Genomic DNA, 25,218 nt, shown 5'->3' with positions numbered 1-25,218 from the left:
CAAGGCAGGAATTATAATCTTTATATTTTTTTTTATTTTGTTTTATTTTTGAGATGGAGTCTCGCTCTGTCACCCAGGCTGGAGTGCAGTGGTGCGATCTCGGCTCACTGCAACCTCCGCCTCCCGGGTTCAGGCCATTCTCCTGCCTCAGCCTCCTGAGTAGCTGGGACTACAGGCATCCACCACCAAGCCCGGCTAATTTTTTTTTTTTTTTTTTTTTTTTTGAGACGGAGTCTTGTTCCATCACCCAGGCTGGAGTGCAGTGGCGCAATCTTGGCTCACTGCAAGCTCTGCCTCCCGGGTTCACACCGTTCTCCTGCCTCAGCCTCCCGAGTAGCTGGGACTAAAGGCACCCGCCACCACGCCCGGCTAATTTTTTGTATGTTTAGTAGAGACGGGGTTTCACCGTGTTAGCCAGGATGGTCTCTATCTCCTGACCTCGTGATCCACCCGCCTCTGCCTCCCAAAGTGCTGGGATTACAGGCGTGAGCCACCGCGCCCAGCCAATTTTTGTATTTTTAATAGAGACTGGGTTTCACCATGTTAGCCAGGATGGTCTCGATCTCCTGACCTCGTGATCCACCTGCCTCGGCCTCCCAAAGTGCTGGGATTACAGGCATGCGCCACCGCGCCCGGCCCTTATAATCTTTATTTTCCAGGAGACAAAAATGTGGATTACAAGCATTTCCTGGTTCTAGAGATACACAGCTACTGCCAAAACAATTTCCCCCTTTCCAGCAGCCTGCCCCCTGCTGGTTTTGTCAAATTCAATCCCCCCACTTCCACCCCCACATCTGTGCGCAAGAATGTTCACACACACACATTTCTGCTATATTCCATCTGCCTAGGCCAGGAGCTCATCATGACAAACCAAATGCAATACCTATTTCCTGACCAAAGCTGTTATTCAGTATCTCTATGATTTGAGAAATAGTTTGATTTCACCCTGACAAGGATCACACTGAGTTTTTAATAGAAGTAATAATTACAAACCATCCCAGTCCGTGTGAAAGCGTGTAATGTTCAGATATATCCAGCCTTTTGAGATGCTCTGCTGGAAGGTGGTTGAGGTACAAAGTACTACTGACTCATGGTCATCTTGGTCCATGGTCATTAATAATGATAGTTTTTACTTCTTTTGTGTTTGTGCTAAGGGTGGTTTCAAAACCTGGAAGAAGCTTATCAATTTCTAGGTATTCAAATATCTCTTTCACAATGTATATGTGTGTGTGTGTGTGTATGCTATGAAGATACATACACACATATATTCACATATGAATATATACACACACTTATTTATGTATTTACATTATACTAATAAAAAAGTAAATTCTTTTTTTTTTCTTTTGAGATGGAGTCTCACTCTGTCACCCAGGCTGGAATACAGTGGCATGATCTCAGCTCACTGCCACCTCCACCTCCCATGTTCAAGCAATTCTCCTGCCTCACCCTCTGGAGTAGCTAGGATTATAGGCGCCTGCCACCACACCAGGCTAATTTTTGTATTTTTGGTAGAGATGGGGTTTCACCATCTTGGCCAGGCTGGTCTTGAACTCCTGACCTCATAATTCACCCTCCTCATCCTCCTAAAGTGCTGGGATTACAGGCCTGAGTCACCGTGCTGGCATAAAGTAAATTCTTAATGATCCACAAAAAGAAAATGGTAGGCCAGGTGTGGTGGCTCCTACCTGTAATCCCAGAACTGCAAGAGGCTGAGGGGGAAGGATCACTTGAGACTTGGAGTTTGAAACCAGCCTTGGAAACAGGATGAGACCCCCTCTCTACAAGAAATATAAAAATTACCTGGGCATGGTGGTTTGTACCTGGGGTCAAAGTTACTCAGGAGGCTGAGGTGGGAGGATCACTTAAGCCAAGAGAGAAGAGGTTGCGGTGAGCCAGGATCAGACCACCGCACTCCATCCTGAATGACAAAGTGGTACCTTGCCTCAAAAAAAAGGGAAAAAATTGGTATCCATGAAAAATGTAAAATATCTATATATACATAAATCTATATAGAAATAGTATATTAATGAAAAAGTAAATTATTAATAGTTCATGACAAGCAAATAGCAGGCCAGGCATGGTGGCTCATGCTTGTGATCACAGCACTTTGGGAGGCTCAGGCAAAAGGATTGCTTGTGTCCAAAAGTCTGGGAACAGCCTGGGCAACAAAGTGAGAACCAACCTCTCAGAAAAAATTAGAAATTAGCCAGGCATTGTGGCATGTGCCTATAGTATCAGCTACTCAAGAGGCTGAGTTGGGAGAATCACTTTAGGCCAAACGGCCAAGGCTGCAGTGAGCCATGATCACACGACTACACTCCAGCCTGGGTGACAGAGCAAGACCCTAACAAAACAAAAAAAGATAACTGTAAAAAATGTAAATATAGAAGACATGAAGTGAGAAGCTACCATGTCCAGAGCAAAGAAAAAGGGTCCAAGCAGAGGCTCATTCTGACTCCCACCTAAAGAAGACAAGAAAAACTATGAGACACTAAATAAAACAAACATCATTATGAAACCACGCAGGCAGAATTTATTATAAATTTGTCAGAAATCCACTGTTAAGGTTAAAAGAAGAGACAGGTGTTTTGCTAAGGCACTCTGCTGTGCAGTGAAGTTACCAACAAATGAGAGTCCAGGGAAGCTTTAGGCTCCTTCATGCTGTTGACCATTAAAGACTAAAGAGTGGGATCTGGAAGAGGTGACTACGAGGCAAAAGCAAAGCCAGAAGAGGCCATGATGAGGCAGATGACGGGTTCCAGTGGTCACTGTGAGGCCGAAGATGGGCCAGAAGAGGCCATCATGGGTTCGACTGGCCAGTATGAAGCCGAAGATGGGCCAGAAGAGGCCATCATGAGAAAGGAGTTGCTATCACTGAGACCACAGTGAGACAGGAGCTGGGACTTGGGAGGCAGATGTGAGGAAAGAGATGAGCCAGGTGAGGACAGTGAGAGGCAGCGGCTGGGCTTAGAGAGGCCAGTGTGAGGCAAGAGCTGGGTCTGTTGAGGCAGCCTGGAGAAGCAATTGTCAGGCAAAAGCTGGGCCTGTTCAGGGAGACACCAGGAAGGCAGTGAAACCGGAGTACTCGACTTGAGAAAGATTTGAGTCTACAAAGGCAAGGAGCTGCACAGGAGCTAATCCAAAGAGGATATTGTGAGGCAAAAGCTGAACCTTTAGACACAAAATGTAGGAAGAGAAGGGGAAGAAGTGGATGCCTGGAGACAGCAACTGGACCTGGAGAGGCAGACTTGAGAAAGTTCTGGGCCTACAGAAGCTGAAAAATGAACAAACTTGACCTCAAGAGGCTGTTGAGAGGAATGAGGTAAGCCTAAAGAGGCCATTTGAAGGCAGGAGCTGGTCCTGTCGAACTTGCTGAAACACAAGAATTTGGACTGGGAAGGTCACAGTGAGGCAAGAGCTCGGTGTGGAGAGTCAGCTATGAGGCAGAGGCAGGGTCTGTACGGGCCTTCAGGATGCAGGAGGCTGGGCCAGGAGAGGCCGACAGGAAGTCCAGTTCTGGGCATGAAGAGGCAGACAAAAGTCAAAAACTGGGCCTGGGAAGGCTGCTGAGAGGCATGAGCTGGGCTAGGCCTAAAGAGGCCATTGGGAGGCAGGAGAAGCTGGGCTTGGAGAGGCTGACATGACGAAGTTGTGCACCTGGAGTGGCTGCCGAGAGGCAAGAGCTGGGCCTGGGGCGGGCAACTTGAGGACGACTTGTGCCTGCAGGGGCTGCTGGAAGGAAAAGCTGGGCCTGGAGATGTGTACTAGAGGAAGTTCAGGGCCTGGAGAGGATGCAAAGGAGCAAACACTAGGCCTGGAAAGGCTGCTGTGAGGTATAAGCTTGGCATACAGAGGCCACTGGGAGGCAGGAGCTGGGTCTGCAGAGCCTGCCAAAAGGTAGGAGGCTTGCCCTGAGTAGGCCACGGTGAGGAAAGAGGTGGGCCAGGAGGGCCCACTGCGAGGTAGAGGCTGGGCCTCTAGACGCCACCCACAGGCAGGGGCTGGGCCTGGAGAGGCCAGGAGAGGCATGAGCTGGGCCTCGACAGGCCAGCATAAGGGAGGACCTCAGCCTACAGAGGCCAGCATGACGCAGGAGCTCACACCTCCGGGAAGGTGGCCAGAGGCATAAGTTGGGCCTGAACAGGCCACTCTGAGGGAGGAGCTGGGCCTGTCAAGGCTGCTGGGAGGCAGGCAGGAACTAGGCCCCGGGAAGATACAGTGAGGTGAGAGCTGGGCCTGGAGAGGCCCCTCAGAGGCAAGAGCAGGGCCTGCAGAGGCTGTTCTCAAGCCACAGCTGGGTCTCTACAGGCCACCGTGAGGCAGAAGGTGGGCCTAAAGAGCTTGGCTGCAGAAAGTTTTTGGGCCTACAAAGGCTTAGGACAGCTGGGCAGGAGCTGAGTCAAAAGAGGTTGTGTGTTGTGAGGCAGGAGTTGGGCCTGTAGACAGACCTGGGAGGAACAGCTGGGCCTGGAGAGGCAGCCATGAAGGAGGCAGAGGCTGGGCCTGTAGAGACCAATGGGAGGCAGGAGATGGCCCTGAAGGGGCCACATGGAGGACGTGCTGTGCCTGGAGAGGCCAAGGGGAGGCTGGAGCTCGAAATGGAGAGGACAACTTCGGGACGATTTGGGTCTGCAGAGGCCGCCAGGAGTCCCAAGCTGGGCCTCGAGAAGCTGACTGGAGAGTCTGGGGCCTGGAGACGCTGCCAGAGGGCAGGAGCCGAGCCTGAAGAGGCCACAGTGAGGCCCGAGCTGGGCCTCGAGAGCTTCACTTGAGGAAGTTTTCGGCCTACAAAGGCCGCCAGGAGCTGGGTGGGAGCTGGGCCTGGAGGTGCCCACCATGAGGTAGAGGCCGGGCCTGTAGAGGCCGCCAACAGGCAGGAGCTGGGCCTGCTGAGGCCACGAGAGGCATGATCTGGGCCTCAACAGGCCAGCATGAGGGAGGACCTTGGCCTAGAGAGGCCAGTGTGAGGCATGAGCTGACACCAGGGCGGGTTGCAAGAGGCATGAGTTGGACTTAAAGAGGCCACCGTGAGGGAGGAGATCGGCCTGTCGGGGCTGCCAGGAGGCAGGCAGGAACTGGGCTCCGGGAAGGTGCCATGAGGCAAAAGCTGGGCCTGGACAGTCCCCTGGGAGGCAGGAGTGGGGCCTGCAGCGGCTCTTCTCAAGCCAGAGCTGGGTCTGTGCAGGCCACCACGAGGCAGAAGGTGGGCCTAAAGAGCTTGACTGGAGAAAGTTTTGGCCCTACAAAGGCTGGAAGGAGCTGAGACAAAAGAGGTCATTGGTTGTGAGGTAGGAGTTGGGCCTGGAGACGTAGCCAGGAGGAAGAGCTGGGCCTGGAGAGGCCACCAGGAGGGAGGCAGAGGCTCCTCTGCTGCAGTCAGAGGAGTGGGGCCCCATCCTCTCCAGGCCCTGAATTTACTCCATTCGGCCTCTTCAGGCCCAGCTGTTCCTCCCGGCTGCATCTCCAGACCCGACTCCTGCCTCCCAACAACCTCTTTGGACTCAGCTCCTGCCCAGCTCCTGGAGGCCTTGGTAGGCCCACAGCTTCCTCGAGCCAAGATCCCCAGGCCCAGCTCAGGCCTCACGGTAGCATCTCCAAGCTCAGCTCCTGCCCTCCGACAGCATCTCCAGGCCCCAAACGGCCTCCTGTCGGTGGGCTCCTCCAGGCCCAGCTTGGGCCTCCCAGCGGCCTCTGCAGATCCAAGTCGTCCTGAAGTCGGCCTCTCCAGGCCCAGCTCCGGCCTCCCAGCGGCCTCTCCAGGTGCAACGCGTCCTCAACGAGGGCCCCTCCGGGGCCAGCTCCTGCCTCCCGTCGGCCTCTAGAGGCCCAGCCTCTGCCTCCCACAAGGCGGCCTCTCCAGGTCCAGCTGTTCCTCCTGGCTGCGTCTCCCGGCCCAGCTCCTGCCTCCCAGCAAGCAACCTGTTTTGGCTCAGCTCCTGCCCAGCTCCCGCCAGCCTTTGGAGGCCCCAAACTTTCTCCAGCCAAGCTCTTCACGCCCACCTCCTGCCTCCTGGTGGCCTGTACAGGCCCAGCTCTGGCTGGAGAACAGCCTCTGCAGGCCCCGCTCTTGCCTCCCAGGGGCCTCTCCAGGCCCAGCTCTCACCCCACGGTGGCCTGCCAGGGCCAAGTCCCTGCCTGCCTCCCAGCAGCCCACAAGCGGCCCAGCTCTTCCCTCACGGTGGCCCGTTTAGGCCCAACTCATGCCTCTGGCACCCTGCCCAGAGGTGTGAGCCCCTGCCTCACACTGGCCTCTCTCACGCTGAGAGAGGTCCTCCCTCGTGCTGGCCTGTTGAGGCCCAGCTCATGCCTCTGGTGGCCTCTCCAGGTCCAGCCCCTGCCTGTTGGCTGGCGGCCTCTAGAGGCCCAGCCTCTACCTCAAGAGTGGGCCCTCCAGGCCCACCTCTTGCCTCGCCGTGGCCTCCTCGGGCCAGGCTCCCTCCTCGGGGCGGCCTCCGCAGGCCCAGCTCGTGCCTCGCGGAGGCCCTCCGGAGGCCAAGCTCATGTGTCACGGCGGCCACCAGGACCACTAGGTTTACCTTAAAAAAATGCTTAAGGGAGTTTTTCAAGTAAAAATGAATGAAGTTGGGAGCGGTGGCTCATGCCTGTAATCCCATTTTGGGAGGCCGAGGTGGGTGGATCACCTGAGATCAGGAGGTAAAGACCAGCCTGGCCAACATGGCGAAACCCCACCTCTAGTAAAAATACAAAAAATTAGCCAGGTATTAAGGCCACTGAGATTGTGCCACTGCACTCCAGCCTGGGTGACAAGAGTCAAACTACATTTCAAAAACAAAAAACAAAACCAAAAAAACCCCCAAAACTTGAGGCCTGGCCTTCTGCTCCTCTCCAACCCCCCCTTCTCTGGGCCCAAGCCACCTTGGCTGAGGAGGGGGCTGAGGAGGTGTAAGCCCCTGCCAGGAACCCCCTGCCCAGACCAAGTACTCGGCCCACAGGCCTGCATCCAGTGAGGCCTCCCGCGGTGTCAGCATATTCGTGTGGAGGAATGTGGAACCTCACTTTTTGGCTGTGTTCCCCTGGTACTCCGTCCCCTTCCTGACCCCTCCCTGCAGCCACACGAGGCCCAGAAACCTGCCAGTCACTCAGTGGCCTCCAACCAGAGCAAACAACCTGCCAAGTAGGCAGCTGTTGCTCATGAGCGTCCACCAGGTGGGACAGGGAGTGTTGACCCTGGGCGGCCCCCTGGAGCCACCTGCCCTGAAAGCCCAGGGCCCGGAACCCCACACACTTTGGGGGTGGTGGAACCTGGTAAGGGCCCACCTCCCACCATGGAGGAGGAGCCCTGGGCTCCTCATGGGAGTTCCTGCTGGACAGTGAGACAGAGAATGACCACGATGATGCTTTCCTCTCCGTCATGTCTCCTGACACCCAGTTGCCTCTACCACTCAGATGATGTCAGGCCCAGTCCCTCAGTGCCCTGCGCAAGGAACAGGACTCATCTTCTGAGAAGGATGGACGCAGCCCCAACAAATGGGACAAGGGCCACATCCGGTGGCCCATGAGTGGCGGTCATGATCTTCAGCAAGCAGCACCAGGCCCTGGCAGGGTGCACCACGGTCACCCCAACCAGGACAACCGGACCGTCAGCCAGATCCTGAGTGAGCAGTGGTACACCCTGGGGCCCAATGAGATGCAGAAGTACCACGACCTGGCCTTCCAGGTGAAGGTGGCCCACTTGCAACAAGGACCGAAAGAAGTCCAGCTCAGAGGCCAAGCCCACGAGCCAGGCGCTAGCAGGAGTGTACAAGGGCTCATGGGAGCAGAGCATATCAGAGACGGGCACTGCCACTGCCCCTGGGGTGTCCTCTGAACTCCTATCAGTTGCAGCCCAGACACTCCAGAGCTGGGATACCAAGGAGCAGCTTCTGTGGGGCAGAACGGCTGCACATAGTCAGGGAACCTGGCTCAGCCTGGCCCAAGCCTTCTCCTACAGGGGGGTACACAGCCTGGACAGCAGGGAAATAGATCATCAGGCACTACAGGAACTGACACAGGTGGTGTCTGGCACTGCATCGTACTCTGGCCCGAAGCCTTCTACTCAGTATGGAGCTCCAGGCCACTTTGCAGCCCCTGGTGAGGGAGGTGACCAGTGGGCAGCCCTGCTGCTGCCCACCTGAGCTGCTCATTCCCAGCACATGGCCAGTGAGGACATAGTGAGTGACAAAGAGCACATGGTCATCCATGAGGAGGAGGGGGTGATGATGTCATTGCTGATGACGGCTTTAGCACCACTGACACTGATCTCAAGTTCAAGGAGTGGGTGACCGACTGAGAGTGGGGACAGCTCTCGGGAGGAGCCAGAGGGCAACAAGGGCTTTGGAGGGAAGGTATTTGCACCTGTCATTCCTTCCTCCTTTATTCCTGCCGCCCCTTGATGGATCCTGAGCCCCCAGGGTCCCCTGATCCACCTGCAGTTTTTGGCAAAGTCTATGGTCCCACCCCGTCCTCCTCCTACACATACTCGGATGCTTCCTCCTCAACCTTGGCACCCACCTCCTTCTTACTGGGCCCAGGAGCCTTCAAAGCCCAGGAGTCTGGTTAGGGCAGCAGAGCGGGCCCCCTACAGCCCCTACCCCTGGGGATGGGGGCCCAGGGACGCCTTCCAAGGTGACCTGTTTCCTCCCAATTGATCCTGCCACCTTCTGGTGCAAGAGACCTGAAAGTGTGGGCGACCTGGAGCTACCAGGCCCCTCAGTCATCGCCGTGCCTCCCAACACTAAGGCTTTCCTAGGCAGGGGCTGGGCTGAGCCACCCGGGGGGCAGAGCCTGAAGAGGAGAAACTGACTGGGCTTTGGGGGTCAGGGCAGAAGGAACCCCACGGACATGGATCCCGCACTGGAGGACCCCACCACACCCAAATGCAAGATGAGAAGATGCTCCAGCTGTAGCCCAAAGCCCAACACCCCCAAGTGTGCCATGTGTGATGGGGACAGCTTCCCCTTTGCCTGTACAGGTGGAGAAGCTGAGGACGGGCTCAGGGAACTGGAGACTGAGAAGGTGCTGTCCTCTTCACTGCATGCGCCCTGGACCAGTGCCAGCCCTGATCATGTAGCTCTTCCAGGCCCACTGCTTCTTCCTGTCCACTAGGCCACAGCCACCCTCCAGGCCCACTATGCACACATCTTCCCCTCCAAGGTTTGTTCTGCCCCTGCCCTGACTCCCAGCCCTGCAGGGGTCCTGACCCCACCTCACCTGGCTCAGACTCTGATGCTGCCCTGGCTGCCCCACCACTGCCTCTGCCCGAGAGTCACGTGAGGCTGAGAGTAGGGGCAGGGGCAGCAGTGGTGCCAGTTGGGGGGCGGTCCAATGGGAGGAGCCTCAGCCTCGTGGGCTGCTCCGTGGGACTGATGACTGCATGATCTTCTGGGCACCTCACGGATCTTCATCTCCAAGTGAAACATGCTGATGGTGGGTGCAGGGCTGCTGGGAGCTGCTGCATGGGTCCCAGAGGCTGGACTGGGGCAGGTGCCAACTGAAGCTGCTGGGGCAGCATAGGAAGGATGTTCTGCACACAAACCTTGGAGAAGAAGATGTGTGCATAGCAGGTCCACTGCTGCTGCCCCTGCCCTGACTACCAGCCCTGCCTGACCCCACCTCACCCTGCTCAGGCTCTGGCGCAACCCTGGCTGCCCTGCCACTGCCTCTGCCCCAGAGTTGGGGGACAGCCTGGCTGGAAGGGGACACCCCAGCCCTGCCTCAACACCTGGGTCCCTCCATAACTACCACAGGCATGTGGGCGACCCCAAAGAAGATCCCAGGACTCACAGTACCCCCTGAGAACATGGACAGTATGTGGGGGTAGCAATGGAGGGCAGAATGGTTATCTTCTCCCGGGTAAAGCCATTTAATCCTTTCAGTTTGGGATGGAATAAGGCCTGCTTCTCTTTTTTATTTTTTTATTTTTTTGAGACGGAGTCTTGCTCTGTTGCCCAGGCTGGAGTGCAGTGGTGCGATCTTGGCTCACTGCAACCTCTTCCTGCCAGGTTCATGCCATTCTCCTGCCTCAGCCTTCCATGTAGCTGGGATTACAGGTGCACGCTACCACGTCTGGCTAATTTTTGTATTTTTAGTACAGACGGGGCTTCACCACCTTGGCCAGGCTGATTTTGATCTCCTGACATCGTGATCTGCCTGCCTCCACCTCCCAAAGTGCTGGGATTACAGGCGTGAGCCACCACGCCTGGCCAAGGCCTGCTCCTCTTATATATACCCCCTACCCCTGCAGCTGTGCCGGGGGAAAGCTGGGCAGTTTCCCTCCTCCAAGCCCCTGTACATACCATGAAGTGTGGGACCTTCAGAGCTTTTCACTTTTTGGAAAATAGCTCCTGCTGGGGCTATAAGATGGAGTGTGAAGAGGGCCTTGGGCCACAGGGAGGTGCCTGTGGAATAGGGGGAGTTCATGCACCCCTTCTTTCCCCAGAGGGGCTGGACTCAGGTGAGTATGGGGGTGGGGGCTCCTGCACTTCGACACAGGCAGCGGGAGCGTTTTCTCCCCATTCCCTCTGCACTCCCAACTTGAGTTGTACTTTTTAAGACAGTGATTCACCCTGCCTTTGCCCCCTTCCCCAGAACAGAACACGTTGATCATGGGCAATATTTCTTATTGTGTCAAAAAGTTGCCATGACCATCATTTAACCTGTTTAACACCAAATAATAAGGAAAATAAAATAAAAAATTTGGGCTTGGTGCAGAAACTCACTCCAAATAAATTACCTACCAAAATATTTATATAATGGTGAAAATATTCCAAAATTCCATATTTTGGGATTTATACACAAAACATAAAAAAATTAGAGGCCAAGAGGCTGCCGGAAGGGAAAAACGGGGCCTGGAAAGGCCATTGTGAGGAATGAGCTGGGCCTAAAGAGGCCACTGGCAGGCGGGAACTGGGCCTGCCGAAGCAGCCGAAAGGCAGGAGCTTTGGACTGGGGAGGCCGCAGTGAGGCGAGAGCTAGCTGGGTGTGGAGAGGCCGCTGTGAGGCCGAGGCTGGGCCCGTGCAGGCCTTTGGGAGGCAGGAGGCTGGGCCTGCAAAGGCCGACTGGAGGTCAAGTTCTGGGCCTGAAGAGGCCACCGAAAGTCAAAAGCAGGGCCAGGGAAGGCCGCCAAGAGCCATGAGCTGGGCTGGGCCGAAAGAGGCCACTGGGAGGCAGGAGGAGCTGGGCCTGGAGAGGCTGACTCGAGGAAGTTTTGCACCTGGAGAGGCGCCAAGAGGACGGAGCTGGGCCTGGGAAGGCTGACTTACAGCTCTTCCAGGCCCACTTCCAGGCTAACTTGAGGACGACTTGGGCCTGCAGAGGCCGCCGGGAGGCTGGAGCTGGCCCTGAGAGACTGACTCAAGGGCAGTCTGGGCCTGCAGAGGCCGCCAGGAGGAAGAGCTGGGCCTGGAGAGGCTGACTGGAGGAAGTCCAGGGCCTGGAGCGGATGCAAAGGAGCAAATGCTAGGCCGCGAAACGCCGCCGTGACGTCCCAGCTTGGCCTCCGGGAGGCAGGAGCTGGGCCTGCGGAGGCCACCCAGAGGCGGGAGCCTGGCCCGAGGAGGCCACGGTGCCAGGCAAGAGGTGGGCCTGGAGGGCCCACTGTGAGGTAGAGGCCGGGCCTCTAGAGGCCGACAGGAGGCAGGACCTGGCCCCGGAGGGGCCCTCGCTGAGGACACGTTGCACCTGGAGAGGCCGCCGGGAGGCCGGAGCTGGGCCTGGAGAGGCCGACTTCAGGACGATTTAGGCCTGCAGAGGCCGCCGGGAGGCCCAAGCTGGGCCTAGAGGAGCCCACGGACCGGAGGCCGTTTGGGGCCTGGAGACGCCGTCGGAGGGCAGGAGCTGAGCCTGGAGAGGCCACCGTGAGGCCTGAGCTGGGCCTGGGGAGCTTGGCTTCAGGAAGTTGTGGGCCTACCAGGGCCGCTGGGAGCTGGGCGGGAGCTGAGTCCAAAGAGGTTGTTGGGAGGCCAGAATCGGGCCTGGAGACGCAGCCAGGAGGAAGAACTGGGCCCGGAGAGGACGCCGGGAGGCTGCAAGTGGGTCTGGAGAGGCCGACTTGAGGAGGCCCAGCCTCTGCCTCCTGCATGGCGGCCTCTGCAGGCCCAGCTGTTCCTCCTGGCTGCGTCTCCCAGCCCAGCTACTGCCTCCCAGCAAGCAAGCTCTTTTGGCTCAGCTTCTGCCGGTGGTTGTAGGCCCCAAAGTTTCTGCAGCCAAGCTCTTCAGGCCCACGTCCTGCGTCCCGGTGGCCTGTACAGGCCCAGCTCTGGCTGGAGAAGAGCCTCTGCAGGCCCCGCTGTTGCCTCCCAGGGACCCTCCAGGCCCAGCTCTCGCCCCACAGCGGCCTCCTGGGACCAAGTCCCTGCCTGCCTCCCGGCAGCCCCCGTGCGGCCCAGCTCCTCCCTCACGGTGGCCTGTTCAGGCCCAACTCATGCCTCTGGCACCCTGCCCAGAGGCGTGAGCACCTGCCTCATACTGGCCTCTCTCACACTGAGAGAGGTCCTCCATCACGCTAGCCTGTTGAGGCCCAGCTCGTGACTCTGGTGGCCCCTCCAGGCCCAGCCCCTGCTTCGCGGACGCCCTCTGGAGGCCAAGCTCATGCGTCATGGTGGCCTCTCCCAGCCTGGTGTTTGCTCCTTTGCATGCGCTCCAGGCCCTGCACTTCCTCCAGTCGGAGTCTCCATGCCCATCTCTTCCTCCCGGCGGCCTCTACAGGCCCAAGTCATCCTCAAGTTGGCCACCCCGGGCCTGCAGAGGCCACCGGGAGGCAGGAGCTGGCCCTGGACAGGCCAACTTGATGACAGCCTGGGCCTGCACAGGCTGCTGGGAGGAAGAGCTGGGCCTGGAGAGGCCGATTGGAGGAAGTGCAGGGCCTGGAGCGCATGCAAAGGAGCAAACGTCAGGCCGGGAGAGGCCGCCGTGATGCATGAGCTTAGCCTCCGGAGGGCCTCTGCGAGGCAGCAGCTAAGCCTGCAAAGTTGCCTCGAGGCGGGAGCCTCGCCCGAGGGGGCCACAGCGAGGCAAGAGGTGGGCCTGGAGGGCCCACTGATGAAGTAGAGGCTGTGCCTCTAGAGGCCGCCAGCCAACAGGCAGGGGAAGGGCCTGGAGAGGACACCAGAATCATGAACTCAGCTTCAACAGGCCAGCGTGAGGGAGGACCTCTCCCAGCGGGAGGGAGGACCTCTCCAAGCATGAGGGAGGACATCTCCCAGCAATGGACAGGGTGCCAGAGGCATGAGTTCGGCCTCAACAGGCCAGCGTGAGGGAGGACCTCTCAGCGTGAGAGAGGTCCTCTGAGAGGTCGTCTCACGCTGAGAGGTCCTCTGAGAGAGGTCATCTCTCACGCTGAGAAGTCCTAGAGTGAGAGAGTACCACTTTCGGCGTGAGAGAAGTCCTTTCAGCGTGAGAGAGGAACTCTCTAAGTGTGAGAGAGGAACTCTCTAAGTGTGAGAGAGTACCTCTTTAAGTGTGAGAGAGGTCCTCCCTCAGCGGGAGAGAGGCCAGTGTGAAGCAGGGGCTCACGCTTCTAGGCAGGGTGCCAGAGGCATGAGTTCGGCCTCAACAGGCCAGCGTGAGGGAGGACCTCTCAGTGTGAGAGAGGCCAGTGTGAGGCAGGGGCTCACGCCTCTGGACCGGGTGCCAGAGGCGTGAGTTGGGCCTCAACAGGCCAGCGTGATGGAGGACTTCTCAGCGAGAGAGAGGTCCTCTGAGAGAGGTCCTCCCTCACGCTGAGAGAGGTCCCCTGAGAGAGGTCCTCCCTCATGCTGAGAGAGGTCCTACAGTGACAGAGGACCTCTCTGAGCATGAGAGAGGACCGCTCAGAGCGTGAGAGAGGACCTCTCGGAGCGTGAGACAAGACCTCTCTAAGCGTGAGAGAGGACAACTCTCAACGTGAGACAGGACCTCTCTCAGCGTGAGAAAGGCCAGTGTGAGGCACGGGCTCACGCCTCTGGGCAGGGTGCCAGAGGCATGAGTTCAGCCTCAACAGGACAGCGTGAGGGAGGACCTCTCAGCATGAGAGAGGTCCTCTAAGAGGTTGTCTCTCACACTGAGAGAGGTCCTCTGAGAGAGGTCGTCTCTCATGCTGAGAGGTCCTCTGGAAGAGGTTCTCCCACACGCTGAGAGGTCCTCTGAGAGACGTCCTCCCTCACGCTGAGAGGTCCTCTCAGAGAGGTCCCCCCTCACGCTGAGGTCCCTCCTCACCCTAAGAGAGGTCCTCCCTCACGCTGAGAGAGGTCCTCTGAGAGAGGTCCTCCCTCACGCTGAGAGAGGTCCTCTGAGAGAGGTCCCCCCTCACGCTGAAAGAGGTCCTCCGAGAGAGATCCTCCCTCACGCTGAGAGAGGTCCTACAAGAGAGGTCCTCCTCACGCTGAGAGAGGTCCTCTGCGGGAGGTCCTCCCTCACGCTGAGAGAGGTCTTCTGAGAGAGGTCCTCCCTCACGCTGAGAGAGATCCTCTGAGCGAGGACCTCTCCCAGCGTGAGACAGGACCTCTCCCAGCGTGAGAGAGGACCTCTCTCAGCGTGAGAGAGGTCAGTGTGAGGCAGGGGCTCACGCCTCTGGTCAGGGTGCCAGACGAATGAGTTGGGCCTCAACAGGCCAAAGTGAGGGAGGACCTCTCAGTGTGAGAGAGGTCTGCTGAGAGGTCGTCTTTCACGCTAAGAGAGGTCCGCTGAGAGAGGTCCTCCCTCATGCTGAGAGAGGTCGTCCCTCACACTGAGAGAGGTTCTCTGAGGGATGATCTCCCTCACACTGAGAGAGGTCCTCTGAGAGACGTCGTCCCTCACACTGAGAGAGGTCCTCTGAGAGAGGTCTTCTCTCACGCTGAGAAGTCCTAGCATGAGAGAGGTCCTCTCTCAGAGTGTGAGGGGAACTCACGCTGAGAGAGGACCTCTGAGAGAGGTATTTTATCACGCTGAGAAGTCCTAGCATGAGAGAGGTCCTCTCCCAGCGTGAGAGAGGCCAGTGTGAGGCAGGGGCTCACGCCTCTGGGCAGGGTAACAGAGGCATGAGTTGGGCCTCAACAGCCCACCGTGAGGGAGGACCTCCCTCAGCGTGAGAGAGGTCCTCTGAGAGAGGTCCTCCCTCACGGAGAGAGAGCTCATCTGAGAGATTTCCTCCCTCACACTGAGAGAGGTCCTCAAAAAGAGATCCTCCCTCACGCTGAGAGAGGGCCTCTGAGAGAGGTCCTCCCTCACGCTGAGAGAGGTCCGCGGAGAGAGGTCCTCCCTCACGCTGAGAGAGGTCCTCTGAGAGAGATTCTCCCTCACGCTAAGAGAAGTACTCTGAGAGAGGTCCTCCCTCAAGCTGAGAGAGGTCCTAGAGTGAGACAGGACCTCTCTCAGCGTGAGAGATGACCTCTCCCAGCGTGAGAGAGGACCTCTCCCCACGTGAGAGAGGAGCTCTCCCAGCGTGAGAGAGGTCCTCTCTCAGCGTGAGAGAGGCCAGTGTGAGGCAGGGGCTCACGCCTCTGGGCAGGGTGCCAGAAGCATGAGTTGGGCCACAACAGGCCAGCGTGAGGGAGGACCTGTCAGCGTGAGAGAGGTCCTCTGAGAGGTCGTCTCTCACGCTGAGAGAGGTCCTCTGAGAGAGGTATTCTCTCACGCTGAAAAGTCCTCTGAGAGAGGTCCTCCCTCACGCTGAGAGAGGTCCCCTAAGAGAGGTCCATCCTCACGTTGAGAGGTCCTCCCTCACGCTGAGAGAGGTCCTCGGAGAGAGGTCCTCCCTAACGCTGAGAGAAGTCCGCTGAGACAGGTCCTCCCTCACGCTGAGAGATGTCTTCTGAGAGATGTCCTCCCTCATGCTGAGAGAGGTCTTCTGAGAGAGGTCCTCCCTCACGCTGAGAGAACTCCTCCCTCACGCTGAGAGAACTCCTCTCTCAGCGTCAGAGAGGAACTCTCTCACCGTGAGAGAGGAACTCTCTAAGCATGAGAGGTGCCAGTGTGAGGCAGGGGCTCACGCCCCTGGGCAGGGTGCCAGAGGCATAAGATGGGCCTCAACAGGCCAGCGTCAGGGAGGACCTCTCTGAGCGTGAGAGAGGTCCTCTGAGAGAGGTCCTCCCTCACACTAAGAGAGGTCCTCTGAGAGACGTCCTCCCTCACGCTGAGAGAGGTCCTCTGAGAGAGGTCCACCCTCATGCTGAGAGAGGTCTTCTGAGAGAGTTCCTCCCTCATGCTGCCAGAGGTCCTCTAAGAGAGGTCCTCCATCATGCTGAGAGAGGTCCTCCCTCATGCTGAGAGAGATCCTCCCTCATGCTGAGAGAGGTCCTCCCTCATGCTGAGACACGTCCTAGCATGAGAGACGAACTCTCTCAGCGTGAGAAAGGAGTTCTCTCAGCGTGAGAGAGGACCTCTCTCAGCGTGAGACAGGACCTCTCTCAGTGTGAGACAGGACCTCTCTCAGCGTGAGAGAGGACGGTGTGAGGTAGGGGCTCACGCCTCTGGGCACGGTGCCAGAGGCATGAGTTGGGCCTCAACAGGCCAACGTGAGAGAGGCCCTCTCTCAGAGTGAAAGAGGTCCTCTGAGAGAGGTCGTCCCTCACGCTGAGAGAGGTCCTCTGAGAGAGGTCCTCCCTCACGCTGAGAGAAGTCCTCTGAGAGAGGTACTCTCTCATGCTGAGAGAGGAGCTCTGAGAGAGGTGCTCTGAGAGAGGTCCTCTCTCACGCTCAGAGAGGTACTCTGAGAGAGGTCCTCCCTCACACTGAGAGGTCCTCCTTCACGCTGAGAGAGGTCCTCCCTCACGCTGAGGGAGGTCCTCTGAGAGAGGTCCTCCCTCACGCTGAGAGACGTCCTCTGAGAGAGTTCCCCTCACGCTGAGAGAGGTCCTCTGAGAGAGGTCCTCCCTCACGCTGAAAGAGATCCTAGCGTGAGAGAGGACCTCACTCAGCGTGAGAGAGGACCTCACTCAGCGTGAGAGAGGACCTCACTCAGCGTGAGAGAGGACCTCTCTCAGCGTGAAAGAGGTCAGTGTGAGGCACGGGCTCTCGCCTCTGGGCAGGGTGCCAGAGGCATGAGTTGGGCCTCAACAGGCCAGCATGAGGGAGGACCTCTCAGCATGAGAGAGGTCTTCTGAGAGGTCATCTCTCACGCTGAGGGAGGTCCTCTGAGAGAGGTCCTCAGTCACGGTGAGAGAGTTTCTCTGAGAGAGGTCCTCCCTCACGCTGAGAGAGGTCCTCTGAGAGGTCGCCCCTCATGCTGAGAGAGGTCCTCTGAGATAGGTCTTCTCCCATGCTGAGAAGTCCTAGCGTGAGAGAGGCCCTCTCTCAGCGTGAGAGAGGCCAGTGTGAGGCAGGGGCTCATGCATCTGGGCAGGGTGCCAGAGGCATGAGTTGGGACTCAACAGGTTAGCGTGAGGCAGGACCTTTCTCAGCGTGAGAGAGGTCCTCTGAGAGAGGTTTTCCCTCACGCTGAGGGAGATCCTCTGAGAGAGGTCCTCCCTCACGCTGACAGAGGTCCTCCTTCATGCTGAGTGAGTTCCTCCTTCACGTTGAGAGAGGTCTTCCCTCACGCTGAGAGAGGACCTCTGTCACGCTACGACTTCTCAGCGTGAGAGAATACCGCTCTCAGAGGACCTCTCTCAGCGTGAGAGACGACCTCTCTGAAGACCTCTCTCACGCTGAGAGGCCCTCCCTCATGCTGGCCTGTTGAGGCCCAATTCATGCCTCTGCACCCTGCCCAGAGGTGTGAGCCACTGCCTCACACTGGCCTCTCTCACGCTCGGAGAGGTCCTCTTTCACGCTGGGAGAGGTCCTCTGTCACGCTGGGAGAGGTCCTCTCTCACGCTAGGACCTCTCTCAGCGCGAGGGAGGACCTCTCCCAGAGGACCTGTCTCAGCGTGAGGGAGGACCTCTCCCAGAGGACCTCTCTCAGCGTGAGGGGGGACCTTTCTCAGTGGACCACTCTCAGCGTGACGGAGGACATCTCAGAGGACCTCTCTCAGAGTGAGGGAGGACCTCTCTCAGAGGACCTCTCTCAGAGTGAGGGAGGACCTCTCTCAGAGGACCTCTCTCAGAGTGAGGGAGGACCTCTCTCAGAGTGAGGGAGGACCTCTCTCAGAGGACCTCTCTCACGGTCAGAGAGATCCTCCCTCACGCTGGCCTGTTGAGGCCCAACTCATGCCTCTCTCACCCTGCCCAGAGGCGTGAGCCACTGCCTCACACTGGTCTCTCTCACGCTTAGAAAGGTACTCTCTCACGCTGAGAGAGGAGCTCTCTTATGCTAGGACTTCTCAGTGTGAGAGAAGACCTCTCTCAGAGGACCTCTCTCAGCGTGGGAGAGGACCTCTCTCACGCTGAGAGGTCCGCCCTCACGCTGGCCTGTTGAGGCCCAACTCATGCCTCTGGCACCCTGCCCAGAGGCGTGAGCCCCTGCCTCACACTGGCCTCTCTGACGCTGAGGGAGGTCCTCTCTCAAGCTGAGGGAGGTCCTCTCTCACGCAGAGGGAGGTCCTCGCTCACGCTGAGGGAGGTCCACTCTCACGCTGAGGGAGGTCCTCTCTCACGCTAGGACCTCTCTCAGCGTGAGGGAGGAACTCTCTCAGAGGACCTCTCTCAGCGTGAGGGAGGACCTCTCTCATCGTACCTCTCTCAGTGTCAGGGAGGACCTCTCTCATCGTACCTCTCTCAGTGTCAGGGAGGACCTCTAAGAGGACCTCTCTCAGCGTGATGGATGACCTCTCTCAGCGTGAGGCAGGACCTCTCTCAGAGGACCTCTCTCAGCGTGAGGGAGGACCTCTCTCAGAGGATCTCTCTCAGCGTGAGGGAGGACCTCTCTTAGTGGACCTCTGTCAGCGTGAGAGACGACCTCTCAGAGGACCTCTCTCACGCTGAGAGGCCCTCCCTCACGCTGGCTTATTGAGGCCCAACTCATGCCTCTGGCACCCTGCCCAGAGGCGTGAGTCCCTGCCTCACACTCGCCTCTCTCACGCTGAGAGAGGACCCCTCTCACGCTGAGAGAGGTCTTCTCTCAAGCTAGGACCTCTATCAGCGTGAGGGAGGACATCTCTCAGCGGACCTCTCTCAGCGTGAGGGAGGACCTCTCTCAGAGGACCTCTCTCAGAGTGAGGGAGGACCTCTCTCAGAGGACCACTCTCAGCGTGAGGGAGGACCTCTCTCAGCGGACCTCTCTCAGCGTGAGGGAGGACCTCTCTCAGAGGACATCTCTCAGCGTGAGGGAGGACCTCTCTCAGAGGACCTCTCTCACCATGAGGGACGACCTCTCTCAGGGACCTCTCTCACGCTTACAGAGGTCCTCCCTCACGCTGGCCTGTTCAGGTACAACTCATGCCTCTGGCACCCTGCGAGAGGCGTGAGCCCCTGCCTCACACTGGCCTCTCTCACGCTGAGAGAGGTTCTCTCTCACGCTGAGAGAGGAGCTCTCTCACACTAGGATTTCTCAGCGTGAGAGAAGACCTCTCTCAGAGGACCTCTCTCAGCATGGGAGACGACTTCTCAGAGGACCTCTCTCACGCTGAGAGGTCCTCCCTCACGCTGGCCTGTTGAGGCTCAACTCATGTCTCTGGCACCCTGCCCACAGGTGTGAGCCCATGCCTCACACTGGCCTCTCTCAGCATGAGGGAGGACCTCTCTCAGAGGACCTCTCTCAGCACAAGGGAGGACCTCTCTCAGATGACCTCTCTCAGCGCGAGGGAGGACCTGTCTCAGAGGACCTCTCTCACCGTGAGGGAGGACCTCTCTCAGAGGACCTCTCTCAGAGGACCTCTCTCAGCGCGAGAGAGGACCTCTCTCAGAGGACCTCTCTCAGCGTGAGGCAGGACCTCTCTCAGAGGACCTCTCTCTCGCTGAGAGAGGTCCTCCCTCACGCTGGCCTGTTGAGGCCCAACTCATGCCTCTGGAACCCTGCCCAGAGGCGTGAGCCCCTGCCTCACACTGGCCTCTCTCACGCTGAGATCCTCCCTCACGCTGAGAGGTCCTCCCTCACGCTGGCCTGTTGAGGCCCAACTCATACCTCTGGCACTCTGCCCAGAGGCATGAGCCCCTGCCTCACACTGGCCTCTCTCACGCTCAGAGAGGTCCTCTCTCACGCTGGGAGAGGTCTTCTCTCACGCTGGGAGAGGTCCTCTCTAACGCTAGGAAATCTCTCAGCGTGAGGAAGGACCTCTCTCAGCGGACCTCTCTCAGCGTGAGGGAAGACCTTTCTCAGAGGACCTCTCTGAGCGTAAGGGAGGACCTCTCTCAGAGGACGTCTCTCAGCGTCAGGGAGTACCTCTCTCAGAGGACCTGTCTCAGCATGAGGGTGGACCTCTCTCAGAGGACCTCTCTCACACTGAGAGAGGTCCTCCCTCACGCTAACCTGTTGAGGCCCAACTCATGCCTCTCGCACCCTGCCCAGAGGCGTGAGCCCCTGCCTCACACTATCCTCTCTCACAGTGAGAGTGGTCCCCTCTCACGCTGAGAGCGGACATTTTTCACGCTAGGACTTCTCAGCGTGAGAGAACACCTATCTCAGAGGACCTCTCTCAGCGTGAAAGACGACCTCTCAAAGGACCTCTCTAACACTGAGAGGTCCTCGCTCCCGCTGGCCTGCTGAGGCCCAACTCATGCCTCTGGCCCCCTGCCCAGAGGCATGAGCCCCTGCCTCACACTGGCCTTTCTCATGCTGGGAGACGACCTCTCTCACGCTGGGAGAGGTCCTCTCTCAGAAGACCTCTCTCAGCGGGAGGCAGGAACTATCTCAGAGGACCTCTCTCAGCATGAGGGAGGACCTCTCTAAGAGGACCCCTCTCAGCGTGAGGGAGGACCTCTCTCAGAGGACTTCTCACAGCGTGACAGAAGACCTCTCTCAGAGGACCTCTCTCAGTGTGAGGGAGGACCTCTCTCAGAGGACCTCTGTCAGCGTGAGGGAGGACCTCTCTCAGAGGACCTGACTCAGCGTGAGGGAGGACCTCTCTCAGCGTGAGGGAAGACTTCTCTCAGCGTGAGGGAGGACCTCTCAGCGTGAGGGAGGACCTCTCTCAGAGGACCTCTCTCAGCGTGAGAGAGGACTTCTCTCAGCGTGAGGGAGAACCTCTCTCAGAGGATCTCTCTCAGAGTGAGGGAGGACCTCTCTCAGAGGACCTGTCTCAGCGTGAGGGAGGACCTCTCTCAGAGGACCTCTCTCAGCGTGAGGGAGGACCTCTCTCACGGTGAGAGAGGTCCTCCCTCACGCTGGCCTGTTGAGGCTCTACTTATGCTTCTGGCACCTTGCCCAGAGGCATGAGCCACTGTCCCACACTGGCCTCTCTCACGCTTAGAGAGGTCCTCTATCACACTAGGACTTCTCAGCGTGAGAGAAGACCTCTCCCAGAGGACCTCTCACAGCGTGGGAGACGACCTCTCAAAGGACCTCTCTCACGCTGAGAGGTCCGCCCTTACGCTGGCCTGTTGAGGCCCAACTCATGCATCTGGCACCCTGCCCAGAGGCGTGAGCCCCTGCCTCACACTGGCCTCTCTCACGCTGAGGGAGGTCCTCTCTCACACTAAGGGAGGTCCTCTCTCACGCTGAGGGAGGTCCACTCTCACGCTGAGGGAGGTCCTCTCTCACGCTGAGGGAGGTCCTCTCTCACGCTGAGGGAGGTCCTCTCTCACGCTGAGGGAGGTCCTCTCTCACGCTGATGGAGGTCTTCTCACGCTGAGAGAGGTCCACTCTCACGCTGAGAGAGGTCCTCTCTCATGCTAGGGCCTCTGTCAGCGTGACGGAGGACCTCCCTCAGAGGACCTCTCTCAGCGTGACGGAGGACCTCTCTCAGAGAATCTCTCTCAACGTGAGGGAGGACCTCTCTCATCGGACATCTCTCAGCGTCAGGGAGAAACTCTCTCAGAGGACCTCTCTCAGCATGATGGAGGACCTCTCTCAGCGTGAGGCAGGACCACTCTCAGAGGACCTCTCTCAGCGTGAGAGGGGAACTCTCTCAACGTGAGACAGGACCTCTCTCAGCGTCAGGGAGGCCAGTGTGAGGCAGGGGGTCACGCTTCTTGGCAGGGTGCCAGAGGCAAGAGTTGGGCCTCAACAGGCCAGCGTGACGGAGGACATCTCAGCGTGAGAGAGGTCCTCTGAGAGGTGGTCTCTCACGCGGAGAGAGGTCCTCTGACAGAGGTCTTCTCTCACGCTGAGAAGTCCTAGCGTGAGAGGTCCTCCCTCAGCGTGAGAGAGGTCCTCCCTCAGCGTGAGAGAGGACCTCCCTCACCGTGAGAGAGGACCTCCCTCAGCGTGAGAGAGGCCCTCCCTCAGCGTGAGAGAGGACCTCCCTCAGCGTGAGAGAGGACCTCCCTCAGCGTCACAGAGGCCACTATGAGGCAGGGGCTCACGACTATGGGCAGGGTGCCAGAGGCATGAGTTGGGACTCAACAGGCCAGCGTGTGGGAGGACCTGTCTCAGCGTGAGGGAGGAACTCTGAGAGAGGTTCTCTGAGAGAGGTCCTCCCTGACGCTGAGAGCGACCTCTCTCAGTGTGAGGGAGGACCTCAGCGTGAGAGAGGCCAGTGTGAGGCAGGGGCTCACGCCTCTGGACAGGGTGCCAGAGGCATGAGGTGGGCGTCAACAGGGCAGCGTGAGGGAGGACCTCTCAGCGTGAGAGAGGTCCTCTGAGAGGTCGTCTCCCATGCTGAGAGAGGTTCTCTGACAGAGGTCTTCTGTCACGCTGAGAAGTCCTTGCGTAACAGAGCTCCTCTCTCAGCGTGAGAGAGGACCTCCTTCAGCGTGAGAGAGGCCAGTGTGAGGCAGGGGCTCACCCCTCTGGGCAGGGTGCCAGAGGCATGAGTTGGGCCTCAACAGGCCAGCGTGACGGAGGACCTCTCTCAGCGTGAGGGAGGTCCTCTGAAAGAGGTCATCCCTCACGCTGAGAGAGGTTCTCTGAGAGAGGTCCTCCCTCACGCTGAGAGAGGTCCACTGAGAGAGGTCCTCCCTCACGCTGAAAGAGGTCCTCCCTCACGCTGAGAGAGGTCCTCTGAGAGAGGTCCTCCCTCAGGCTGAGAGGTCCTCCCTCACGCTGAGACAGGTTCTCCCTCACGCTGAGAGAGGTCCTCTGATAGAGGTCCTCCCCCACGCTGAGAGAGGTCCTCTCTCAGCGTGAGGGAAGAAATCTCTCAGCGTGAGACGAGACCTCTCTCAGCGTGAGATGGGACCTCTCTCAGCGTGAGAGAGGACCTCTCTCAGCGTCAGAGACGCCAGTGTGAGGCAGGGGCTCACGCTTCTTGGCAGGGTGCCAGAGAAAATAGTTGGGCCTCAACAGGCCAGCGTGACGGAGGACATCTCAGCGTGAGAGAGGTCCTCTGAGAGGTGGTCTGTCACGCGGAGAGAGGTCCTCTGAGAGAGGTCTTCTCTCATGCTGAGAAGTCCTAGCATGAGAGAAGTCCTCTCTCAGCGTGAGAGAGGACCTCACTCAGCGTGAGAGAGGACCTCTCTCAGCGTGAGAGAGGTCCTCTCTCAGCGTGAGAGAGGCCAGTATGAGGCAGGGGCTCACGCTTATGGGCAGGGTGCCAGAGACATGTGTTGGGCCTCAACAGGCCAGCGTCAGGGAGGACCTCTTTCAGCGTGAGAGAGGTCCTCTGAGAGAGTTCTTCCCTCACGCTGTGAGAGGTCCTCTGAGAGAGGTCCGCCCTCACGCTGACAGAGGTCCTCTGAGAGAGGTCCTCCCTCACTCTGAGAGAGGTCCTCTGAGAGAGGTCCTCCCTCACGCTGAGAGAGGTCCTCTGAGAGAGGTCCTCCCTCACGCTGAGAGAGGTCCTAGCGTGAGAGAAGACCTCTCTCAGCGTGAGGGAGGACCTCTCTCAGCGTGAGAGAGGCCAGTGTGAGGCAGTGGCTCATGCCTCTGGGCAGAGTGCCAGAGGCATGAGTTCGGCCTCAACAGGCCAGCTTGAGGGAGTACCTCTCAGCTTGAGGGAGGACCTCTCTCAGCGTGAGGGAGGACGTCTCTCAGCGTGAGAGAGGCCAGTGTGAGGCAGTGGCTCACGCCTCTGGGCAGGGTGCCAGAGGCATGAGTTGGGCCTCAACAGGCCAGCTTGAGGGAGTACCTCTCTCAGCGTGAGGGAGGACCTCTCTCAGAGGACCTCTCTCAGCGTGAGGGAGGACCTCTCTCAGAGGACCTCTCTCAGCGTGAGGGAGAACCTCTCTCAGCTTGAGGGAGGACCTCTATCAGGACCTCTCTCAGCGTGAGGGAGGACCTCTATCAGAGGACCTCTCTCAGCGTGAGGGAGGACCTCTTTCAGCTTGAGGGAGGACCTCTCTCAGTGGAACTCTCTCAGCGTGAGGGAGGACCTCTCTCAGAGGACCTCTCTCAGCATGAGGGATGACCTCTCTCAGAGGACCTCTCTCAGCGTGAGAGAGGACCTCTCTCAGAGGACCTCTCTCACGCTGAGAGAGGTCCTCCCTCACGCTGGCCTGCTGAGGCCCAACTGCTGCCTCTGGCACCCTGCCCAGAGGCGTGAGCCCCTGCCTAACACTGGCCTCTCTCACGCTGAAGGAGGTCTTCTCTCACGCTGAGAGAGGTCCCCTCTAACGCTGAGAGAGGAGCTCTGTCACGCTAGGACTTCTCAGCGTTAGAGAAGACCTCTCCCAGAGGACTTCTCTCAGCGTGGGAGACGACCTCTCAGAGGACCTCTCTCACGCTGAGAGGTCCTCCCGCACGCTGGCCTGTTGATGCCCAACTCATGCCTCTGGCACCCTGTTCAGAGACGTCAGCCCCTGCCTCACACTGGCCTCTCTCACGCTGAGAGGTCTTCCCTCACGCTGAGAGAGGTCTTCCCTCACGCTCAGAGAGGTCCTCCCTCACGCTGAGAGAGGTCCTCCCTCACGCTGAGAGAGGTCCTCCCTCACGCTGAGAGAGGTCCTCCCTCACGCTGACAGAGGTCCTCCCTCACGCTGAGAGAGGTCCTCTCTCACGCTAGGACCTCTCTCAGCGTGAGGAAGGACCTCTCTCACAGGACCTCAATCAGCGTGAGGGAGGACCTCTCTCAGAGGACATCTCTCAGCGTGAGGGAGGACCTCTCTCAGAGTTCCTCTCTCACGCTGAGAGATGTCCTCCTTCACGCTGGCCTGTTGAGGCCCAACTCATGCCTCTGACACCCTGTCCAGAGGCATGAGCCCCTGCCTCACACTGGCCTCTCTCACGCTGAGAGGTCCTCCCTCACGCTGAGAGAGTTCCTCCCTCAGGCTGAGAGAGGTCCTCTCTCAGCCTGAGGGAGGACCTCTCTCAGCGGACTTCTCTCAGCGTGAGGGAGGACCTCTCTCAG

General features: G+C 58.5%; 2 pseudogenes; one reads left to right on the top strand and one right to left on the bottom strand.

Moving 5' to 3' along the window:
- The first annotated feature begins 4,601 nt into the window (after positions 1-4,601).
- Positions 4,602-8,805, top strand: LOC129041477 (protein capicua homolog; annotated as a pseudogene).
- Positions 8,806-10,731: 1,926 nt separating this feature from the next.
- LOC129041476 (putative uncharacterized protein FLJ44672) lies at positions 10,732-18,603 on the bottom strand (annotated as a pseudogene).
- Positions 18,604-25,218: the final 6,615 nt, after the last annotated feature.

Source organism: Pongo pygmaeus, chromosome 6, assembly GCF_028885625.2.
Source record: "Pongo pygmaeus isolate AG05252 chromosome 6, NHGRI_mPonPyg2-v2.0_pri, whole genome shotgun sequence".
Classification (NCBI taxonomy): Eukaryota; Metazoa; Chordata; class Mammalia; order Primates; family Hominidae; genus Pongo; species Pongo pygmaeus.
The sequence above is the reverse complement of the archived record's forward strand: the minus strand, read 5'-3'. Positions and strand labels throughout refer to the sequence as shown.